This window comes from Gossypium raimondii, chromosome 10 (assembly GCF_025698545.1).
Source record: "Gossypium raimondii isolate GPD5lz chromosome 10, ASM2569854v1, whole genome shotgun sequence".
NCBI classification, from domain to species: domain Eukaryota; kingdom Viridiplantae; phylum Streptophyta; class Magnoliopsida; order Malvales; family Malvaceae; genus Gossypium; species Gossypium raimondii.
In genome coordinates this window covers 29,427,055-29,437,482 of record NC_068574.1, presented here as the reverse complement: position 1 = coordinate 29,437,482, position 10,428 = coordinate 29,427,055, and positions in this window count along the sequence as shown.

The following is a 10,428-nucleotide window of genomic DNA, read 5'->3' as shown; positions in this document are numbered from 1 at the left end:
TGCCAAATTTTAAACATGTTAAAATTTGATAATGATGAACCACATTAATTGATGAGATCAATTAAATGGCTAAATGGACTACAGTAAACCATAATTGGTGAGATGGAATGATCTTAATAAAATCCCTCTATTAAAATATTAAGTCAATATAGCCTTTCAATTTTGCCCTCGTTAAGGCCTCGATCAATACTGTGTAGGTTCTGCTAAAGTGAAGTACTAGTATTTATCTTGGTTAAACGCGAAGAATAAACAAATGATATTTGCTGGTTAAAATTGGTTAATGACATAACTAGGTTATTCTAATAGGATTAGAAACCTAAAGGCAAGTTATTTGGATAAATCATAAGATGATTAGAACAAGAGTTAGATTTGTTCACCAAACTTTAGGAGTTACATATGATGTAATTAGCAAGTGTTGCTTACCTAGATAACCATAATCTTGAGAGTAAAGCCAAAGCTGACTTAAGAGGAGGTGAAATATGGATCCTTAACCCACTTGAAACACTTTTCGAGAAAGTCTTTCCGAAACTAATCTATGAGGGTATTAGTTTTGTAATAAAATAGTGGGAACATCATTTTGATTAAGTCCTTTTAATGATTGATATAAATTTGATAAATTTTCACACGCATAATTTTATTGTTGTAGATATATTATGGCTGCAAACACTAATACACTCCCATTGCGATCGGTCCTTGAGAAGGACAAGTTGAATGGTTTAAATTTTCTTGACTGGTTCCGTAATTTGAGGATTATCCTCAAACAAGAACGGAAATTATATGTCATTGAACAACCAGTTCCTAACGAACCACTCGTTAATACCTCGAGGGTTGATAGAGATGCTTACAAGAAGCATCTCGATGACATGGTAGATGTTGGATGTCTTATGCTTGACACTATGAATCCTGAGCTTCAGAAGCAACATGAGGACATGGTTGCTTATGAAATGATTGAGCATTTGAAAGAACTTTATCAAGGGCAAGCACGGTAAGAGAGATTCGATATCTCTAAAGCCCTATTCCAATGTAAGCTGGCTGAATGAAGCCCAGTAGGACCTCATGTCCTTAAGATGATTGGCTATATTGAAAGCCTGTCTAAGCTTGGGTTTCCATTGAGCCAAGAGTTGGCCACTGATATTATTCTGCAATCGTTGCCGGATAACTACAGCTAGTTTGTCCTCAATTTCAATATGAATGAAATTGATAAGACTCTACCACAGTTGCTCAGTATGTTACGAACTGCTGAAGGCAACATGAAAAAGGTTGGACCCAAGCCTATACTGATGGTCCGTAATAATAAGGGCAAGGGAAAGGCCAAAGTTCAGACAAAGCCCAAGGGCAAAGGTAGGCCCAAGCCTGGAAAAGTAAAGGCTGCATTGAAACCTAAAGGAGGGGTGGCTAAGGAAGGAAACTGTTTTCATTGTGGTGTGACTGGACATTGGAAGCGGAATTTCCCTATCTATCTTGAGGAAGTCAAGAAGGCCAAAATAAGCGGAACGTCTGCTTCAGGTATTTATGTTATTGATATTAATTTATCAACTACTACTTCATGGGTATTAGATACTGGTTGTGGTTCTCACATTTGTACTTCTGTACAAGGACTGCAAAGGAGTAGGACTTTGGCTAGAGGAGATGTGGACCTACGAGTTGGAAATGGAGCAAAAGTTGATGCATTAGCTGTGGGAACATATAATTTATCTTTGCCTAGTGGACTTGGTTTATGTTTATAGGATTGTTATTATGTGCCCAGTTTGACTAAAAACATTATTTCAATTTCTTGTTTAGACAAAATTGGTTTTGAGATAATTATTAAGAATAATTGTTATTCCTTTTTATCTCAATAATGTTTTCTATGGTTTGGCACAATTGATTAATGGCCTCTATATTTTAGATCAAATGAATCTCATCTACAACATAAATACTAAAAGATCAAAAATAAATGACTCAAATCAAACTTTTCTATGGCATTATCGTTTGGGCCACATAAGTGAGGAACGCGTATCCAAGCTCCATAAAGATGGTCTCTTGGATTCATTTGTTTTTGAACAATTTGAAGTATGTGAATCTTGCTTATTGGGAAAAGTGACTAAGTCTCATTTTACTGGTAAAAGTGAACGAGCTAGTGATTTATTGGGCCTAATACATTCTGATGTATGTGAGCCAATAAATATACAGGCTAGAGGTGGATTTCACTACTTCATCACTTTCACTGATGATTTCAGTAGATATGGGTATGTCTATCTCATGCGCCATAAGTCTGAATCCCTTGAAAAGTTCAAGGAATTCAAAAATGAAGTACAAAATCAACTAGGAAAAACTATCAAGACACTGCGATCTGATCGAGGTGAGGAGTATATGAGCTTAGAGTTTGATGATCTTTTGAAGCAATGTGAGATTGTCTCACAACTTACTCCTCCTAGTACTCCTCAATGGAATGAAGTTTCTGAAAGAAGAAATCGAACGTTGTTAGACATGGTTCGATCCATGATGAGTCATGCTGATCTGCCGACTTCCTTTTGGGGACATGCACTTGAGATAGTTGCTTTCACACTAAATCGTGTTCCATCTAAATCAGTTCAAAAGACACCGTATGAGATGTGGACTGGGAAACGTCTTAGTATGTATTTTATGAAAATTTAGGGTTGCGAAGCTTATGTTAAACGTCAGACGTCTACTAAGCTTGAACCCAAATTTGAAAAATGTGTTTTTGTGGGGTATCCAAAAGAAACCAAAGGATATTATTTCTTTAATCCCACTGAGAACAAAATACTTGTTGCTCGGACTGGTGTCTTCCTAGAGAGAGAATTTGTTTCTAGAAAAGGAAGTGGGAAAAAGATTGAACTTGATGAAGTTCGAGAATCGTAAAATACCACTGAACCAGAGATAGAACAACAGCAAGTTCCACAAGGGATTGAGGAACAAGTAATTGCTGTAGAAACACAACCACCGCGTAGATCTTTAAGAGAATGCCAAGCATATGAGAGATATGGATTTCTCGTTATAACGCATGGTGACGTAATACTGATAGATCAAGATGAGCCTAGGACTTATCAAGAAGCGGTGATGAGCCCAGACTCTGAGAAATGGCTTGAAGCCATGAGATCTGATATGGATTCCATGTATGAAAACCAAGTATGGACTTTGTTTGACCCATCCGAAGGGGTTAAGCCCATAGGGTGCAAGTGGGTTTTCAAAAAGAAAACCGACATGGATGGTAATGTACAAACATACAAGGGGTGATTAGTCGCTAAAGGTTTTTGCCAGGTTCATGGTGTTGACTATGATGAAACCTTTTCTCCTGTAGCTATGTTTAAATCCATCAAGATCTTGCTCACTATAGCTGCATTTCATGACTATGAAATCTGGCAGATGGATGTCAAAATAGCTTTCCTTAATGGGAAACTTGAAGAGGATGTGTACATGACACAACCTGAGGGTTTTGTCAATCTAAAGGATGCTGGAAAGGTATATAATCTACAAAGATCCATTTATGGATTAAAGCAAGCTTCTCGAAGTTGGAATCTTCGTTTTAATTATGCAATCAAAGAGTTTGGTTTTATCAAAAATGAAGATGAGCCATGTGTTTACAAGAAAGTTAGTGAGAGCACGATAACATTCTTGGTACTGTATGTGGGTGACATACTTATCATAGGAAATAACATACCTACCTTGCAGTCTATTAAGACTTGGTTAGGAAGTTATTTTTCTATGAAGGACTTGGGCTAAGCCACTTACATCTTAGGAGTAAAGATCTATAGAGATAGATCAAGACGACTACTAGTTCTAAGCCAAAGTACATACATAGACAAAATACTGAAAAGGTTCAGTATGGAAGAATCTAAGAGATGATTCCTACCTATGAGACATGGTATTTCACTCTCGAAGGAAATGTGTCCTTCAACTCCACAAGAAAGAGAACGCATGAGTAAAATTCCTTCCGCTATTGGATCTATCATGTATGCCATGTTATGTACCCGTCCAAATGTCTCATATGCCTTAAGCATGACGAGCAGATACCTAGTAGATCCTGGTGAAGGTCACTGGACCACAGTCAAGAATATTCTTAAGTACTTAAGAAGAACTAAGGATACTTTCCTAATATATGGAGGTGAGGAAGAGTTAAGTGTAAAAGGTTACACTGATGCCAGCTTCCAAACTGATAAGGACGATTCTCGATCACAATCAGGTTTTGTGTTTTGCCTTAATGGTGGTGCTGTGAGTGGAAGAGTTCAAAGCAAAGTACGATGAGTGATTCTACAACAGGGCCGAGTATATTACTGACCGGTGAGACAACAAAAAAAAGCGGTTTGGATCAAAAATTTCATTACTGAAATAGGGGTTGTGCCTAGCATATCAGATGCTATAGAACTCTGATGTGATAACAATGGAGCCATTGCACAAGCTAAAGAACCTGGATCTCACCAGCGATCCAAACATATACTTAGGCACTACCATCTTATTCGAGAGATTATCGATCGAGGGGATGTAGAGATATGCAGAGTACCTACAGATGATAACATTGCTGATCCCTTGACCAAGCCTCTGACACAGCAGAAGCATGATCGTTATACTAAGTCACTTGGTATTAGATATATAAGTGATTAGTCTTAGTGTTAGTGGGAGATTGTTAGAGTATGCCCAAAGATCAATCATGAGATAGTTATAATAACATACTTGATTTATCATGTTTATTAATATAAAATGTTACAATTATTATTTCAGTTTCTTTTCTGTGTGTATAAATAAACTGTTTTATAATAATGTCCTAAGAATAATATGATTATTCTTAAAAGATCCTTAGTCAAGTATTATTGTTGGATAGGACAATGATAATGCATTAAGACTAACATGTAGTTGATTGATGATAAAGAGTTGTCATTAATATGGAATGTCAGAATCGATGCATGAATATGTGTGTTAGAGAACAACATATTGGACTGACCCATTATGAGTATGGTTCTTGGATTATTATATAATTGTCACGACATTACTCATAGTGATTAATATGTATATGATCCTCAGACTTGAGATCATCATAATCCCAACATCGTGAGTAGTATATTTTGATACAGTCAAACGTACACCGTAACTCTATAAAGGCTGATGTTGGATATACCACAATCGATGTAAAGGGATATGGTTGGTCGATATAGAATAAGTCCCTCCTACATAATGGGAGTAATATCTTAGGCCACTTGATTAAGTGAGAGTAGAAATGCATGTACATGCTCAAATAAGTTGATATGAGATGTCATACTTATTTGTATACCGTAGTCTGCTTAAGATATCAAGGAACATGGAATGGACTATGCAAGTGTGACTATTCCATGACTTGTGTCCAATCCAGAGATAAAGGACTTAAGGATTATTGCATAAAAGGTTAATCATAAAAAGGTTATGTCGAATCATGATCTCTTGTGACTTAGGTAGCAATGATGCATTGCTAGATGCCACTCATTGTTTGTAACATTGGAATCGTTCTAGTATTACTGCTAATGTTACAGGAACCTACAGGGTCACACCCTATAGTTGAAATGAACGGAATAAACCATAGTTGGTATTGTTTTTGGGGGTCACTTGAATTAAATTAATTATAGAACTAATTTAATTCGGTAATCAAATTTCCAACACATTATGTACAAGGTTGTTGTACGCACAATGAGGACATGAATTTGGTTAGCATATGAATTCAAATAAATATATGGTTTACCGAAATTATATTATAATTAATGTAATTACAACTTTCGGTTTAAAATATTATTATATTTATTTAATTCCTAAAAACCCTAAAATAAAAAGATATATAAGAATCTCATTTTTCTTTGTTTTGTGTCTAGTAGCCGTCAAAGAAAAATCACTCTCAAAACTATTTTGGGGATTTCTGATTTCTTCCATTCGTAATCAACTGGGTGGATTACGTAGAGGTCGGGGTCTCGATAGATTGCGGCTTGGTTCGACTGTAGATCTGACTACACGCTGTTGAGACGTTGCTGTCTACTTAGAATAAACATTCAGTTAATTTCGTAACCTTTATCACCCCGATTCATTCCTCACACATGGATCCTTGGTTAGGATCGTCGGATTTTTATTTTTTCACTGCGCCATAGGGGTGCTGGCGATCCAACACTTCTGACCGTTGGTCTATTAGAAGTTGTATATCTTCAAAAGCGGTAGGTATTCCAACATAACTCGCCGAATTGTTCCACCTAATTAAATAAATTTTTAGTATAAAATTATATTTTAAATCTATATAATAATTGTAAAATCTAATATAAATTTTACCTTGTTATGAGTGAGAATATATATAGGTAGTTCACTCGAGAACATAAAAATGGAAAGCGAAACTGAGCCCATGATTTCAGTAGTGATAGACAATCTCTGATTTTGGCTTTATTTGGTTTCGTCGCCCCACACATCTCCTGGTACAATGTTGCTAACACGGCAGACCCCAACTAAGTTCGTCAGCTGCTCTAAAATCAACGAGTTTCAATAGCCACCTAAGATGTACGAGGTTTCATGACAAGTTTGACATCAGATAACCTCCAATGATCTCAAAGATGTATGCTCGAGCATATCGTATTCTTTCTACTTCAGTCGAATCATCCCTCAACTCCGAGAATGTGTCTCTTAACCAGCCCATCTCAATTCGACCTCCGTAGATATTATCCAGAATCGCACCCAAAAGATCGTAGCATATGACTCCCCAATCAACAGATTAAACGGACCCAGTGAGTACAGACCCATCGATCGACAATCTCAATTGTAATTGCACGTCTTCCAAAGCGATGGTACACTCCCCGCATAGAAGATGGAATGTGTGCGTCTTGGGTCTCCACCTTTCTATGAACGCGCTAATAAGTTTCGGGTCCAACTTGCACCCCGGCCTATATTGGCCACGTGCCAAAAACCCGCTTCCCTCAAGTAATTTCCTATCAACGGTGATGGAGGACTAAACATATTACGAATATAACATTATAACACCCGATCTACTGACTGTTATAAAAAATTATACAATAAAAATTAATTAAAATTACATAAATGAAAAAAATTAAATAATATTCAAAAATTGAAATTAACCTTTACAATTTTCATTTGTTCGACAGAAATAAATTTATGATCGAGACAAATTAATTCCCTAGCCATTGCTAACACGATCAAATATCTTAAAAATTATAAAAAAAAGTACTAATTTAGAAAAAAAATAAAGGAAATAGTTAATTAAAGAGAGCTTTGAGAAATTTAGGGAGAAATTTGAGAGTTTTTTTAAGAATTTTGGAAGAAATGTTTGTGTGAAAAAATAGTGGGGGGTTTATAGTTTTTTTTTTGATCGTTGGATCCCCAACGGTCAAAATTTTAAATGATCATTGGGGGTCAAAAACATGGGCTAAAAAACGTATCCTTAAGGTAGCGCTTTTGCCATGTTAGCAAAGCGCGTCCACGTCAACACATTTTTTGCTGACATGGAAAAAGTGCCCCCTCAAGGACGCGCTTTTCTGAAATTTTCTCTTAAAACGCTCTTACGTGAACGTATTTTTATATTTTTGTCCCATTTTGATAAATAATAAATAAAGTGGCACATTTCTATAAATAAAGTAGGAAATGGGCCTTTCTTAGTAAAATAGTCAAATTATAGTACATAAAATTTTTAAAAAAATATAAAAAGAAATAAATATATATTTTTTAAAATATGATAATAAATTTGGATTTTATATTAATACTTATATGAATATAAAATAAAATAAAAATTCCTCCACTTCCGTTCCTCTCTAGGGGTGTGCATAATTCGGGTAAAACCGAAAAAATTCGGTTAATCGACCGAAATCAGTTAATCGGTCGGTTAACTGAATTTTTTCGATCGATGGTCGGTTAATTTTTTGTGATTTTTCGGTTAACGGTTAATTCAGTTTGAAACCGGTCGGTTAACCGAATTTTTTCGGTTAACCGAAAAAATTAATAAATAAAATTATCCAACCCAACCCAATTACCATCCCAACCCAATTACCCAACCCAATAAAACTAAAACTAAAGTCTACCCAATTACTAACCCAATAAAAATAAAACTAAAGTCTAACTCTTAAGTATCTACCCAATTACACATTTTTTTTTTAGGTTTAATGCTAATGGAGTTTTTTGGAGAGAAGAAATTAATATAAATGGAGAATATTAAAGATTTACATTTCAGCTATGTGTTAATTTCAAGAATTATGTAATGTTTTTAATTATGTAGTGATTCAAAGACTTATATAATATTTTTAATTATGTAGTGATTCAATTCGAGTAATTCGGGTAATTCGGTTAATTTGGTTAATTCAGTTAATTCGGTTAATTTTTAACCAAAAATAAAAACCATACAATTTTCGGTTAACCGACCTAATTAACTGAAAAAATTTCGGTTCGATTAATTTTTTTTGAAAAATTTTGGTTCGATTAACGGTTAAAAATTTTGAAAGGTCGGTTAATTCGGTTATAGCTATTTCGAGTCGTTTAACCGAATGCGCACCCTTATTCCTCTCCCTCTTCCACAGAGCCTACTCTCCCCTCCCCTCATCCCACCACCGTATCGGGTCAGTGGATCGAGTTTTCATTAAATGTGAAGGAGATGAAGTGATGATGGAAGAGTTTCAGCCGCAGATGATTCAAGACTCACCGCCCAAAGATGTGAAGAAATTTATTTATTGGCACCTGATGAGCCAAGAGGTACTTAGATCGAGGAGTTAAGTAACTCTGTATAGACGTTTTAGAGGTGTAAGGTTATTTGACTACCAATTTTTTCCCCTTTAGGTGCTGAAGCAAAGAATATTTCACATCCAAATTCTGTTTTGTCTTCTAGCAATTCAACTGAAAGAGACGGGTAAAAGGCACATTTCTCGGTGTTGTCATTGACTATGAGAACTGATGAAATTTTGACACAAATAATTACCATCATTGAGGGCTTTGAGCGTCTACATGTACTTGCTTATTTGACAACGGTACTTGACCAGCTGTTCTCATATTTCCTTGTAGGTTGATCTTCGCATCCGAAGATGAAGAAAATAAAGACATAAAATTGTTTACTCGACGGATGGTGGTGAAGGTCACAGGCCAATTTATCAATAAAAGTTTATTTTTTTAAATTTATCGAAATAGGCTCGGTATTTTATTATTTATCGGAATGGGTCATTTTTCGGTAAATCACGTCCCACGTCGGTAGCGATGTCGGGGCGTGCGAAATCAGCATGACCACATCGGTGCACTTTCTTGGCGTGGCAACAAATCGTGTCCACTAGGGCGATTTGTTGCCACGTCGACAAAATCTTACTGATGTATGGCCGCATTTTATAAAAAATTAAACTTTTGTTGGTAAATTGGTCAGTACAAATTACAAAAATAATAGCAAAAATAACAACAAAAACAGCAAAAAAATAACAGCACCAAAACACTAGGAACAACAAGATAATTTTTATTAAAAAATAATTAATTTATTTGGGTCGGGCCCTAGCCAAAAACTTTACCCGAGGCTCGATCTATTTAGAAAACGGGCCTCATTTTTTATTCAAACACATTTTTCGAATTTATATTTTTATTCAATTCCTACTATTTTTTGGGCGGACCTTCGACCCAAGCTAGACAACCCGAGCCATGATCAGGAATCGGAAGTTCGTTCAATTTGTACTTTCTTGTTGATCTTTTTACCTATTGTTTGAATGCTTTTCTTTTTCTTTATTTTTTCTTTTCCTTAAAAAGAATTCATTTTTGCTATTAACCATCACCAATAGAAAATTTTTATCTTCCGTTTTTAATCATTAATGTCATTATAATTAAAATTTATTTCATTATTTTTATTAATTGCTAATTTTGTAATTCTTATTTTTAAATCACTATGAATAATTGTGAAAGAACTTTTTGACCCTTTAAAATTTTGACTCTAATTTTTTTAAATTTCTCTCAATTTATTTTTTAAATTTATCGTTAATATGCTTTAGTTTTGGGTTTTTTTACAAAATTATTATAAAAAAAATAAAAAATAACCAAAATATTATAACTTTTTTTTGTTTACCAAAATATTATAAAATTTTTTATTTACCAAAATATACCAAAAAAACAAAAAACAGAAAAAAAAACCTAACATAGCCTGATCAGGCCAATCACATTGGCGGCACCAAAGGTGCCAATGTGATTGGCGGCACCAATGGTGCCAAAGGACTAAAATGTTAGTTAAGGGTAGTTTCAAGGACCTGACATGCAAATTTACCATTTTAAATTTTGAAAGTGAATTGATGCTGCTGTGCGTGTGGGGCGCACTAAAATTGAAATGTGGCTAATTGCCTTCTAAGCCCTCCTTATTTATTATTTTCTTTTTATTCCCCTTCAACTCACTTTTTTATTTAATAAACAAGCCCTCAACTTATTTTTGTAGTTAAATAAGCTCTTAATCTATGATTTTTACTCATA